General features: G+C 40.5%; 1 long non-coding RNA gene across 2 annotated transcripts in view; it reads left to right on the plus strand.

Annotated features, from left to right (window-relative positions):
• Positions 1-5,239: 5,239 nt before the first annotated feature.
• Positions 5,240-14,258, plus strand: part of LOC114011690 (uncharacterized) — a 40,754-nt gene continuing 31,735 nt past the window's right edge. The window contains exon 1 of one of the 2 annotated variants that reach the window (XR_008746245.1): positions 5,240-5,862. This is a non-coding gene — a long non-coding RNA (uncharacterized LOC114011690). The remainder of the gene's footprint in view (positions 5,863-14,258) is intronic. The other variant, XR_003553732.2, reaches the window with a different exon arrangement.

Below are 14,258 nucleotides of genomic sequence, written 5' to 3' on the forward strand. Positions count from 1 at the left end.
TCAGAAGTTCTTAAATTAATTGTCCATCTAAACCAGAGAGCTCTGCCACTGCAGCAAAAGCATATAAGGGAACAAGGATAGCTATTGAAGAAGGAAAAGAAAATCAGCATGATGAACAGGAAAAAGTTAATAGCTAACACAGAACTGGTCTGCTACATCCCATTCAGCAGCTCCCTAAAACAAAGTACTATTGGATTACATTTTCTCAGTCAGGGTATTTGTCTGAAATTCTAGAGCCATCTAGACAGGATTAAATAGGATAAGAGTGTTCCCCATGATAACAAGCATTAAATCCAGTGACTGAATGAGAGACAGAGGGTGATCCTGTTTGTGTGTGTGTGTGTGTGTGTGTGTGTGTGTGTGCATGCGGGCACGCGTGTGCGCAGACGTGGGTTCCCCTGCATGCGATGGCCTCTATAGGCTTGAGTGATTCAACTGCATTTCTGGCACAGCCTTTTATTCTGCATACACACAGCCAAACACATTAAGTATTTATCATTGTGGAGCACAGCGGTGCTGCAAGTTTGGAGTGCTGGTAATGATCGTGACCAAGCAACTCACTAATAAAGTACAGATGTGGTTTCAAAATGGAACAGAAGTACCGGACACACACGCGCGCACATGCACATATGCATACACACAAAATATGCTGTGGGTTATTTACGTTATGCCTGGTATTGATTATTACCAGATGGGAGGGGAAAGCAATAGCTGACAGATTAACCATATGGATCTGCTTTAATTCACCCTGAGTTATAGGTCTGCAGTTCTCCCTCCTCCCTTTTTGGCTCAGAAACCTATGATTTGCTAAGGGGAAAAAAATGTAAATTTACTGTAAGGAGCACATTTCCATCATAAAGCTCCTAATGCTACACTCAGGGATTGAGCTATCTTTCTTTACAGGAATTGCAGTTCCGGCACCACTTCCTAAAGCCACAGGCAGTACCATGAGCAAGAGATTCTGTTACAGACCAGTGAACAAAAAGCGTTTCAATACTGATGAGCCTTGCAGACAATAGATCCTAACTGAAGAAGCTTTGTTTAAGATTCTGCTTTTCACAAAGCTGTTTCAGCCAGCCTCATATAACATACCAGCAAAAAAATCCAGAGACTGCAGTTGTCAAGGCATCATTCTATTCTGAAAACTGGGAGCCCTCAGCAGTGCTTTGAGCTTCAAAGCCTTGGCTCTGGAGGCTTTCTAAGTAGCTGCTCTTCCTACAAGAGTCAGATATAGCAGGAGCTACAAACTCTCTCAAAGCAACAAAGGAAAACACAGTCTCCCCACCCAGCTGTGACCTTCTGAGACTTGTGCATTATGCATTAGAAGGCTGAAGTGTAAATGGATACTTCAGAAAAGCTTCAAGAAAAAAAAAATAGCTAATTGACAAAAGAAACTTTTTGGTCTTTCTGCCAAAAGTAGATTTGAAACAATGTATTTTCTGTACAGTTTAACCTTTAATTTCTATTGTTTTGATTTGCAGCAACCTCCATCCCACTTCCAAGGGCAGAGGGCAAACAACCCTCTATTGCTCATAGGTTTCATTTATATATGTGCACCATTATAGTTCTCTAACCTTTCTGCTTTTCAAATCCATCACTTATGCCTACTGCCAAACAAGTTGCTGTTGACTTTTCAGTGCTCTCTAAATCCATAAAAGAGCTCTAAAAGGAGTAGCATGGGCATCAAAGAAACAACACATAGAGCTGAGACAGAATGAAAAGGGATGATACAAACTAAGAAATCAGCACTAGAAAGAAACGTACACCATGTTTCAATGTGCTATTCATATCTTCTGATGGTTACAGGCAGATTCCATCCTTTCTGGCACTAAAAGGCATGAATCCTTCCTTTCAACTCTTGAGTCAAGAAAGTGACAGCCAGAGTTTACGACTGGTCAGAGTTTTGTCCTTTGATTTTGTGACGCTTTCTGTGCATTCTTGGACAACTGGGTGGGGGGGTGGGGGGTGGTGTTCTTCATTTTTTTTTAATCCTAAAATGGGAATAAACGCTAATACATGCACAGCAACTGGTAGGGGAATTAGTGAAGCATTTTCAAATTCATAGTTAAAAGCCATGCTCCATCTACTCTAGCTCTGCCTGGACATAATTCTAAAACCACAAAGAAGCTGAGAAGATTGCACCCAATCTAGTAAACTATTCTCAGTTGAAAATTTAATAGCCTGCTGGAACAAACAGCAAAAACCCTGCTGATTTTCACACAGTTAGGATTTCACCCCACTAAACAAAATTCCTAATGGAAGTCATGCACGTCAAACATTTGCACACTACATCCCCTGTATTTTCAGCTTCAGAAAGGTATTTTGTAATCCATGCATGACTGCTACTCTACAAAATAATATTAAACAAAATGTCAGTGTTCAGTGAAACCTGTACAAAATACAGTGGTTGGCCTTAAAATCATGCTTTTTTTAAACAAAACTATATTTAAATGGAATGGCTGCTTGAGCAAGACATTTGTTTTCTATTATCATTTTTGACAAAAGCTAGCAGCTTAACACTCTCTCCAAAGACATGCTTTAGAAAACATAATGCCATTTGTAGTGTTTCCCCTTCCTATGACAAGAAGCACAAAGAGCCCAATTTACTGCTGTGCTGTCTGTTCACCTACCAAGCCTGTGGCAAAGCCAGGATGGGGATCTACTGCTCCAAATCCCAGCCCTATGCATTAGCAGATAAACCACACTGTTTCCTCTTGTGCCCATGCTGCTCTGATGGTAGGTAAGACTGGAAGCCAACTTAGGGAAAACTACTTGTTTAAAGTAATAGAAGGAAGATTACAGATGCCACCCTGAAGGTGAATAACAAAGGGTATTATGTGAGCGCTTCTCTTGTTAGTGGAAGCTCTGTCTGAGATGACTTGTGTGCCCAGGAGTAATGTTTACACCTCTGTAGAGAAGCAGGATGCCATCCTGGTGGTACAGGATTAATCATTTATTCCGAGTGGCACTATGGTTCATTATTGGAGGGTGTTGGCCCTTATTTCTAAATGGTCCCCCTGGAGCCACACTGGCAGAAGCGTGGAAAGAGGCAGAGCCATACTGAGGCCCTTTAGTTTCAGCCAAAGGATAATACATTTGTGCATTACCTCTGGACTTGCAGAGTAGAACAGTTAGTAGTATGCAAGGAAAGGTTATTTAGATTCAAACAGTGTTGTGATGCAGAGGAGGAAAACCAGACTCAAGCTAGTATATAAAATACATGAAAAAGGGCACATTGGGTTAAAATCCAGGGTTAAAATCTTTTAACTTCAGCCATAAAAATATAGGTGGATGTCAAATGACTTTCCCTAACAGAAGACAGAAAACGTGCTTTCTTTGGGAAGCAGCTTAGAAAGCAAACTCAGTTCAGAGCATGTCAAGGTGGATTTCTTTCAGCTCTATGGATGTGCAAGTCCAAACATTCACCCTGAAAAGTCAAATTCAGAAATGCTAGGTTTCACACAACTTTCAACAAACCAGAAAATGCAAGCAACCTTTGATAGATGGCTTTGCTTCTGATTTTACCCTCTGCACTTTTACTCAAAGTTTAACTCAAAGTTTCAGGCATACTTAGCCAATGTTAGGTAAATAATGAGAATATCTGTGTGGGATTAAAATAGTAATATAGATGCAATTCTTTCCGTATACGTATAGGCAGAGGCCACGTAATTTGCCTACTTGAGATGCTGTATGGAATGTACTACACAAACATTCAGATTACACTTGTGTTGATAGAGCCACTGAGTCCAGCTTGAATGTATTCAGTCGCTCTGCTGGGTTTCTTAATTTAGCTCCTTCCCCATCAGGAAAAAGCAGCACCACTTCTGACATCAAGCAAACATGCCATTTACGTGGCTTTATGCCAGTATATTATGCAAACCTGTGGATGCCTTCAAACATAAAGCTATGTCAGAATTTTAGCTAATTATACTGGTTAAATCCAAAGGCGTGCATCTGATTTGTAAAAATCATTCTTATGCTGCCCAAAGTCCTGGCTTGGTATTCTGACACTCCTGTAAGAACAGATTAAAATTAGATGATCCAGGTATCCCTCTATACCTTCTTGACAGATGCTGCTAGGCAGTGAAATAGACCTAAATTAAAGTTGGGGCAACAACCGCTTCAACTGTCTAGTTTTAATCCATTGCCACAAATCTGCTGGATACCATAGAAGCAGTTATATTGTCCAAAAGTGCTTTTGTCAGTATAGCTCATTTCACACATTGAATCACTGAAAACTATGCTAGCCCTAGCACTTTTTTGCTGGTATAACTGTGATTCCATTAGTAGGGTTTTATCAGGAAAGTTATCCAGTAAAGCTATCTGTAAAGCCAGGTCTTTCATTAGGAATGAAACCGCTAACAAGTCTGACATTTAAATTACCATTACTAGCCAGCTGAGTTATCTTGCTGAAATGAATGGACCATTCGGACCTCTTGGAGCTACTGCTGCAAGCTCTCTGCTCTGTGTCCTGTGATTCAAGTTTCTGAGGTTTTCTTTGTGAGCAGAACCCATAAAAACATCATTATTTTTCCAAATTCAGAGAAGCAAGCTATTGCTACAAAATGGTGTCTGATGTGATCTGCTACCACTTCCAGACCTACTCCAGACACTTACCTTGAAAATTCCCTAGGTTACCTGGAAAGTTCCCAAGCTCCTGCTCAGCACAAGAAAACATACTAAGAGAAAGAAAAATCTCATGGTTAATGTTCAGGTTCTCCAACATGACTTTGGTAAAATATTTTTATTGTCTTTGCTGCAGCTTTCCCATTGATGAAAGGGGGTAGTCCTCTGCCTCTTACCCGCCTGCTGTGATGGACTTTGCAGCTCGCTGCTTGGGTAGGGAGAGTCAAAAGCAGACCTCCTCTTTCAAGTGCTTTCAGAAAAAATCAACAAAATAATGTTGATCAAAAGACTGCTAACAAAAGGAATGTAATATACATCAACTGTGCTTTTTCTGGATGCTGCTGTACTGGTTTCAACCTTTTTGGTTGAAAGCTGCAAAGTCCTGCCATGGCAGTCACAGGGACATTTAGCTGAGGCTGTGGCTACATGATCAGAGGCCACGCTGCAGGTATACACTTGGACCAGAAAAAAAGGTACCATGGCAACTCCTGAGAAAGCAGCAGACCGTGCATTTGAAAGTCTGCAATAGCAAGCTGCATGCTGAAAGAAAGACATTTGATCATGTAAGAAACATAGCCCTGACTCATCCAAGGGTGCTTTGGGAGAGCTCCAAGATGCACTCAAGTCACATGACAGCTTTGCTGCTTGTCAAAAATTGGGACAGCTCTATTTGCCTTGGGTTAACTGGTTCACATGTCCCTTGCCTACGTGTGATCTCATGTAGCTGTTTACTAGGATGCCCGTTTTCTAAGGGGAAAAAAAAATAATAATACGCAAAGTAAAATCCCACAGGTTTGGGGATTTAAGGATTGGAGTTTTTTTAAAACCACAGGCTTCCTGGGTAAGCAAAACTCTCATTTCTTCAGACTTACTTGTTAGTGTGATAGACTGTGGATTACAGTAGAGAAGCATTTCCAGATTCTGAAAAGACCTTCAAAAATCAGAGGTTAGTAAATAAATGTAGGCAGCAGGAGGGGGCTCTTGATTTCCCACAAGAAGGGGAAAAAAAAAGGCACAGGAAGAGGCCTGACCTTCCTCTTCTGTGGACACTAACCCAGCACAGAATTATAGTCCTGTCTCACTTGCTTCATGCAGACAAAGGGTAGTGCCCATGAATGAAGGTACCCTGGCCCAAATTCTTCTCTGCTTGCTTTCATCAGCCGCAGCATGCTCACCCAGGGACTGAGTAATGCTGCGTAATTGATGGCTGTTTGCACTCCGGAGTCTCACAGCCTGGTAAGTAACAGCATTCACAGCAGCTGGGAAGAAAGAGATTTTTGTTAAATAAATAGAACCAGAATTAGAAGGCAAGGATTTTAACGAAAGCTAGATATTTCTAATGTGTATTTCTGACAGCTCATTCACTTGCACTAAATGCTTCAAGATGTACAAAAATGTACATGTATTTAAGACAGCTGGGTCTCTGTGTCATCAGGTGTTTCTGAGGCTGCATTTTTAGTTTGAAAACTACTATGCCATGTATTTGAAAAATGTTTGACAGAACCAACAAACAAAACAAAACCAAGAAAAAATACTATTTGCATTGCTGCTTTTTGTTTTACAGGACAATGCAAGGATTCTTGAAGGTTACAGAAAAAGGTGGCAGGAGCAGTTTCTCAGGGCAATTCACATAACCTAATTTTGAGAATTACGAGAGCTGGAGACAGTAGAAACATCCACAGCCAGGCCAGGCATAAGGCAGAGTAAAGTAGACATGCAGAAAACAGGTCAGGCTTGCTACAAGGTCTCAAGGAAAAATGAACGCTGGTAAGCTTTACCTTTTGGGTTCAAAGTAGCTGCCACAAATTAGCTATTTGCTGGGTTTCACCCACACGTGGCCAGACAACATTTGGCAGTTTCGCTTTGAGATGGCTTGTAGGCAAATTTAGGCTCAAATATAGTGACATTCTCAGACCTGATTCATGAGCTGATTCAGGCTCTGCTCAGATAGTGAAGAATTGGGCTAAAACAGTGCAAGCCCACAAGTACCAAATAAAAAAAAATAAACTGTGCTTTTTTTCTCTTTTTTTTAGGTTTTTTTTTTTTTTTAATTTTCAAACCTACTCTGCTGGTTTTGTGCAATGCACAGATCAGACTGATTTCAGAATTTTAGAGATGGCTCTTGACATAAAAACAAGATATTTGTGCTTATCTCTCTGAGCAGAGTTCTACACTCCCTGCTGCCTACTGCACTCCAGCAAGTCTCTGTTTTCAGAGCTCTCCATGCAGCATGTCTGGCTCTTACAGAGCTGGTCAGCAATAAATATTTTGGTCACAGAGGTTTTCAAACACATGGGAGAAAAATGCTGTGATACATTTGACTATTTGTGTCACAGGGCTAACCCAAAAGATACACCATTGTGGGAACTCTGCTAACCAGGCCAGCTTTAATCTCATTGTCTTTTTCTGGCTATGCTTTCTTCTCACTGAACTGAGACACTAAACATGCCCCTAGGTGAGTGGGTGGGGGGAGGTATGGAAAAAGTGTTAGCTCAGCTTGCTAATGAATTAAGCTGCTCAACTTGATGACAGATTTTGGCAGGTTCTGAAAGTTATGACAGTAGTAACTGGCCCATGTTACACCGAAATCGCTTTGACCTAAGCTTTATAGCATACATTAAACTAGCCTAGTTTCTAAAATAATATTAATTTTTCATGTAGCACTTGGAACAAAAGGAAAACAAGCAAAACTTTCTACCAAGCCAATAATACAAACAGTTTACTAAGCTGTGCTGAGGGCATAAATCATATTTTGGTTTTGTCTACTTCCTTTTCATAACTTTGTGGAAAGCTGGGGGTTGAATGTTCATAAAGATTTATTTGCTTATCAAATAATAAATTCTTCCATAAATAATCTCCAGTGAATATCATTTGACGATAAAAAAATGACACTAATAGCAGTGCAAATAAATGAGAAACAGATTGTTTCAATTCTCATTGAAAATAAGAGACTGGATTGATGCAATGATGACATTGAAAACAATTGTGAGTGGATAAAAATCTCTGTTTACTTACACAGACAGTATTTAAGCCTCAAAGGAATCTATTGTGCAGTATTTGTAAGGTGCATTTTGTTCTTCACAGTGCTTTATAAAAGTTAGAATTCAGATCCTAAAATGCTCTGAGGTCCTTCAATTCGTATTCTAAATGATTCAAATTAGGAAGCCTCTTTAGAAGCAGTCTATACAGACTTCTAAGAAAATAACTTGTTCATGGATAAAGAAGGAGTGAACAAAAAAGCTGGCAGCAGATGCCCAAGGCTCCAGCCTCTCACTTGCTCAGGTTTCGATCAGACTAAACCTCCTCTGCTTATCTGGCCACGTTTTCAGTGTTAATGGTTCTTACAATAGGGCTATTCCTGTGAGTTTCCAGCAGTCACTCAGTCCAGTCGTTAAGATACCCTACCCTTAGTAAGCAGAAGTAATAGCTTTTATAAGTGCCATTATAACTCATTATGAAGTACTCCAACAGTACTGAGATACTTATAGAACCTTAGCATGGGTTGGAAGGGACCTTCAAAGATCATCTAGTCCAACCCCTCCCTGCAATGAGCAGGGTCATCTTCAACTAGACCAGGTTGCTCAGAGCCCCATCGCACCTGATCTTGAATGTTTCCACCTCTCTGGGCAACCTGTTGCAGTGTTTCACCACCCTCATCGTAAAAAACTTCTTCCTTGTATCTAGTCTATCTTCACCATGACCTACACTGGTGCCCCAAGTGCTAAGGATCAGCTGAAGGCAATTGTTCAGTAGTGCAATTTGTTCCTAATAAATGGATCTGCTGGGAACAGGCAAAGTTACAAATAATAAGTTACTCCTCCAGATTCAGCCCTTTCACTGAGGCCTTGTAACTTGCCCATGTTTTAAAGAAACCCAGGAATAAACCAGCATGGGTGGGTGAACCATCTGCTGTTGAGCCTAGAGGCAGTTTTGAGCAACTGAGACTGAGTTCTCATTCAGAAAATGTTTACACCCAGTCCCTGCTGTCCAGAAAAACATGTCAGACACAGCTTCAAAGTACTTAGATCAGAGGCTGCAAGCCGGGAAGCAGCCACACCATAAATCTCAAATGGTACGAAGTAGCTCAAACATTTACTTAGATTCACAGGTGGGATTCATAACCTGTGTTGGGCATCATGAATATGCTGAGAGCAGTACTTGAGTTAGCTAGCTTTAAAGTTATCTTGGAAAGGCCTTTTTTAACCACAATAACTACAATATTGGCACATCCTCAGGCTGCAAGATTTTTCCGGAAGGAAAATACACATTTGACAATACACTGGGTAACTCAGAGTATCTGCACTGGCAAGGGCAATGGCATTCCGATTTCCAGCTGGGATTTTACTCACAAATACAAGTTGGAAGTAAAAATTACTAAAAATAGGATGTCAAATACTGTGTTGAACAGATTATTTTTTAGTATCCCCAATAAAAATCAGTTACTTGGTTTTAGCCAAGTCTTAACTTTCAGTCATATCAACATTAAAGCATGCAGAAATGTAAAAGCATATATTTCAAACAAGCCCCTCACCAACTAAAAGTGCAAGGTCTCACAGAACTCTCTCTATATGCTGTAGTTTGCCATTTTTGTTCTCATTGCTTCTTCCCTTTAATTTTTTTTCTTTTGCTTTTGAAGTAACTTTTTGTTCCCACACATTCTTTGCCCATCATTCACCACCTACATTCCTATAATAATAATAAAGAGGGGATTTATGTCTAATTTGCTGAAATCACTGTATTCATTTATTTCCAGTACAGAGTATTAAAAAAAAAAGAAAGAAAGAAAAAAAAACAGAAAAGAAAAAAAGTTCTTTTTTTTTTAAGTAAAAGAATGTATTTTTATTTTGGTTTTTTTCTTCCTCGAGTCACATACAACTTTGTTGTCACAGACTCTGGGATTGTGGCAGCACTTTTTAAAAAATCTTCTACATAAGTTAAAAACGTGCCATACAACAAACTGAAATGAGGCAATGAATCACATCTTTTACAGGTATAAATCTGCAAAATTCATTTCAGGTCAATTGTTTTACACTGATCTGCTGAGAAAGTGGTGGTGAGGAGGGTTTAATCCCCTTTTCCGTCACTCTTTCCCTCTGGACTACACTCCTATCCGCTTATCGCCTCTTTTTGACTTGTAAGACTTAAAGTCAGAAATATTTTCAGGAAGTTTTTATAATGCTGATGACACTTCAAAGGGGCCAGAGGAGGTAGAGAGAGAGAGAGATTAACTAAGAAACTATATTTGTATACATTAGCTCAAAAGGCAATTAACTGCTGTAACAGGAGACCTAACAGATTGGTGCCTAGCAAGAGTATATGTGACTAATGCTGTGTGACTGTATCAGAAGAGCAGTTTTCCCACCAGAAAAGCTAACACATTACTATATAAGAAGTAATTCACTTTGAACTCACATTTTTAAGCTTGCAGCTGCTCTCAACATTTTTACTTTTTTCTGTAGTTTTCTGCTTCCTTTTTTCCATAATTATTTTTGACAACTCCATCCCTCCTACTCAGCCCAGTGCAAAGCAATGCAATGGAAAAAGTATTGCACTTACACCACAAAAATGGGCACTTGTGTATTTTCTTGTCTGTCTAACCCTTCTTCCCTTCCTCTACCCCAGCAAGCATCAGACCTGACATATAATAGAGGACAAAAGCAGAATATACACTTTTCTAGAAAAGAACAGAACTCCTACCCACTCCGGTGACAATGGTGTCTGGCTTGATGTTACAACATTTCTCACCTCATACCCCCCCACCACCACCCCCCACCCACCCCACCCCCCGCTAGAGTTTCTCTCCTGTGTAATATGACCATCCCAGGTGGATTCATTTGACTTCCTCCTTAGCAGTTACTTCAGACTGTAAGATCAGCTAAAAGCAGTGTTACTTTGTAAGCAGTCCAACACAGACCACATCCATGCCTGCTTTACAACAGTACTCATTTTGATGTGATTGCTTCTAGCTGCAGTGGTATCTGATACTGTGGTAACACTGAGAAATCACTAGAGGCCTTGATAGTCTGCCCTTCTAGGTTTCCTGAAGGCTGGACCTCTGGTCCCTGGGGAGGAGGGAGATGGATGGTGACTGAACCCCTGCAGGGCTTCAGGTTACACAGCTCAGAGGCAACCCAAATACAGCAGATGTAAGTTGAGTATCTTTCAGCCTCCTCCTCAGAGGACACCCTTACCTGTGTCTGAAGTCACACGTTTTATGTCAGCTTTACATTCCCTTCCTGGAAGACAGCTTTGGAAGTCATACCTGTGGCTTCCTACCTAGCCGAGCCTGGAGGAAACTACACAAACCCTCTTCCTCCGCTTCCCTTTCAGTAATAATATCATATGTTTGATTTCCAGCAGATGAAAGACACTTGAGGCAAAGCTTCATCTACCGATTATTAGGTTTCCCTCTCACACAGCTAATAGGTTTCTCACATACTTAATTGCATTTTTTTGTAAAAAAGTAGTACAGGAGAATTGCTGCAGAAACCTGACACATACTAAGGGAGTGCAGGAATTCATAAACAATACAGGGAATAAAGATCATTTGCTTTGAGAACAGCTGATGAGATCATTCACTTATGAAATAGCAGGCTTGGCAGCAAGGATCAGGTGTCCTCAAACTAGCTCCTGAAGTGTAACCATACCATGTAATTAATACCAGCCCTCAGAGAGGCTAACATTTCTGTTCAAGTTGCGTTTCCTTCTGCTATCGGTGAGTCTTTATGGGGGCTCAAGGCACAGTGGAGCAGAACAACGGGGAGTGCTGTGCTGTTACTATACAGGCTGCATTGTCTGCAGAAGCATGCTGCTAGCTGGTAGTGGAAAAGGCAACAAAGAGAATGCTGGAGGGTCACTTGGAAATAAAAAAGTAAAATAAAATAAAAATGCCAGAGCTATAGCACTGGATATGCTAGCTATTACAACTTGGCTCAGGAAACAGAACTTTCCAGGGCCTTTTCCAGCCTTTGCAGGAGACTATGCTCTCTGGAACACAGAACAGATTGGGCTGAGTGGGCTTGCCGTGCCCTGTCACTCTATTCATGGCAATCTTGCCTGTTTTAGCCTCTGCTTTTCTGAAGGGAAAAGTGTAAAAAGAAGTGTCCCAAACAGCTCTTCCAAAATACAGAAAATGTCAACCAAAAACAGCAAAAGTAATTAAAACCTAAGGCCAGCTTAAAAACCATGTTGGAAGTCATACAGCTGCAGTCTTCAAAGGCTTGCTTTTTTCTGGAGAGGGGTGGAGAAGAGAGCTTTGATTTAAACACCACCACCACCACCACAATGGATCATTTGATCTTTGGGTTCCTCCTGTTTTATTTTAATTAATGTTTCTAAGTACTGATTTAAAGTCAATCCAGCTTTATTAAAGGTTCATTGTAGGATTAAGAGGAATTTGAAACCAAGCCCAACACAGTCAGCAAAGACAAGTTCAAAATGGCCACTCGGCAAATAAGCATCTCATGCTGGTAGCGTTCCGAGAGATCAGCCAATAAAATCAGGCAGCATTTCTAAATGCTGTGGCTTTGGGGTTTTTTTCCCTGGCAAAGAAAATCTTTTAAACTCCCAGTTAATAGGCTTTGTGCCACTTTTGAAACATTCCTTTTCGTAGTTTTAAGAGAACATTAATTCATTTAAGGTTAGTGTTAAATAGGATCTTGCACCCATGTGCATATCAAGTACACAGTCACTACGCAAGCTAAATGCAACATATATTAGCAACCTCGTACCATTTGATTCCATTCTTCTGCCAGATTTGCAGGCTCAGGAACAGCAAGATTTTCTAGTGGAAGAGGGTGCCAAGGCTCTAACATAACATAGACTGTACATTCCTCTCTACATGCAGCACGTACAGGATGCTGAAGGAGCAAGGTTTGTGAACTTATTTTAAATCTTGCAGAAGCAGTAGCCTTTCTAACTCTTCCAGATAGGTTGCATCCAGTTGATAGCCTGCGTTGGTGGCATTAGGGCTGTGTCTTAAGAACTTATTAGTATTTAATACAGATTAGGCACCAACCCATTTATTTCACAGTCCATTAGAAGAGCAAAAAATCTGAGATCCTTTATGAAAAAGTCCTGTGTTTCTCTTGCCTTACTCCCACCTCAGATGAGACAGCATTTCACAGGTGTGAAAAATGTTCCCTCCTCCCTTCCAGAGGGAACGTTGTCCGAGCCATACATGCTGAACTTCTCAGACCTTATCTATAAGTACTGCCTCTGTTCAGTGCTTCTGGCTTCTGCAGGTTTTGGAGAAGACGAAGGAGAGGCCCACTAATACTTCATGTAAGGTGTAACACCTCGGAAAGCACAATTCTTTCTTGCAGAAACCTTTCCACAGCTTCTGCAGTGGGAAGGTGGGAAGAGAGGAACTGTCCTGTGAAAGGTCTGGATCCAGTTGTGAGGGAGCCAGGGTATATAGCAGGAAAGTGTGTAGCAGAACAGTGTGGGCATTGGTGCTGCTGTACAGCAGGTCCAGGATCAGCCAGTACAGCTCATCATCCCTCTGCTTCATTCGGTACAGCAAGTTCCCTCTCATTCAAATGGACAACAGTTCACAGCTGTGGACTTATTATCCTAATTCACTCTCTCCCCTGTGAGTGTGTCTACAGAGGGTGTCAGGGGGCCTCCATGGCATTAGTGCTGCTACTAAAGCAAGGCAGTGCTTACAGAAATGCATTTCAGTCCTGAGTCCTGCAGACATGCTTTGGTTACTTTTGTCCACTTAATGAGAAAATAATCTAAGGGCCAGCTGGTGTAAGTCAGCACAGAAGCAGTGAGTCTAAGGAAATGGTGCCAGTTTACCTCAGCGAGGATCTGGCCCAAGGGATTCATAATGGATGGAGATGTCTAGTCAAGAAGAGGTTAGAACAGCTCAAAATGACTGCGTTTATCTCCCACTTTCACAGTTCAGACAGCTTCTGCCAAATGCTATGAGCAGCTGGACATCTCTTTCAAATCCATATGTAATTCCCTAAAGCTGCATTGAAATGAAGAATCCTGCCCACAAAACAGATCAATATCTTGCACTGCTTTAACTTCAAATTGTAATAAACAAGGAAGATGATGCTGTAGCTTAGAATGAAATGAAATAATCAAAGCTACAGCATTTTTAGGCTGAGTAAACCAAGAAAATAAGCATTTTAAAACATTTTATCAATTTATTGTCTATGATGTAACCAGATTCATCCCCTATTATGACACCTTTTCTTATTCAACAAGGGTGAGTAGTAGGAAAAAAGAAAAAAATAATTACAGTCTAAGAACTGAAAGAATTGTGCAAATTAAATGAGAAAATTATGAGTTATTGTCATTCATGATACTGCCATCAATAGACACAGATACTATGACTAAATCAGACTATTGGAATCTGGATCTGACTATTATTAACATTAATCTCTTTATTCAAGTTTTCTCTTTCACCACAAAAATACATGAATTTCAAATCTGTTAATAACCATAGAGATGGATGGAAGAAAGGCATCATTTAAATTCTGATTGGAATTTGCTTCTTCACTTTTTTAATCTAAGCAGAAGAAAGTTCCCTTCAACATTGCTTGGTGCTAAAAATTTAATCAGATATAGCTGAGATACACCTGAGCATAGGGAATGGAATATAGGAAGGAATAAAAACA

Source organism: Falco peregrinus, chromosome 3 (assembly GCF_023634155.1).
Source record: "Falco peregrinus isolate bFalPer1 chromosome 3, bFalPer1.pri, whole genome shotgun sequence".
Taxonomy (NCBI): domain Eukaryota; kingdom Metazoa; phylum Chordata; class Aves; order Falconiformes; family Falconidae; genus Falco; species Falco peregrinus.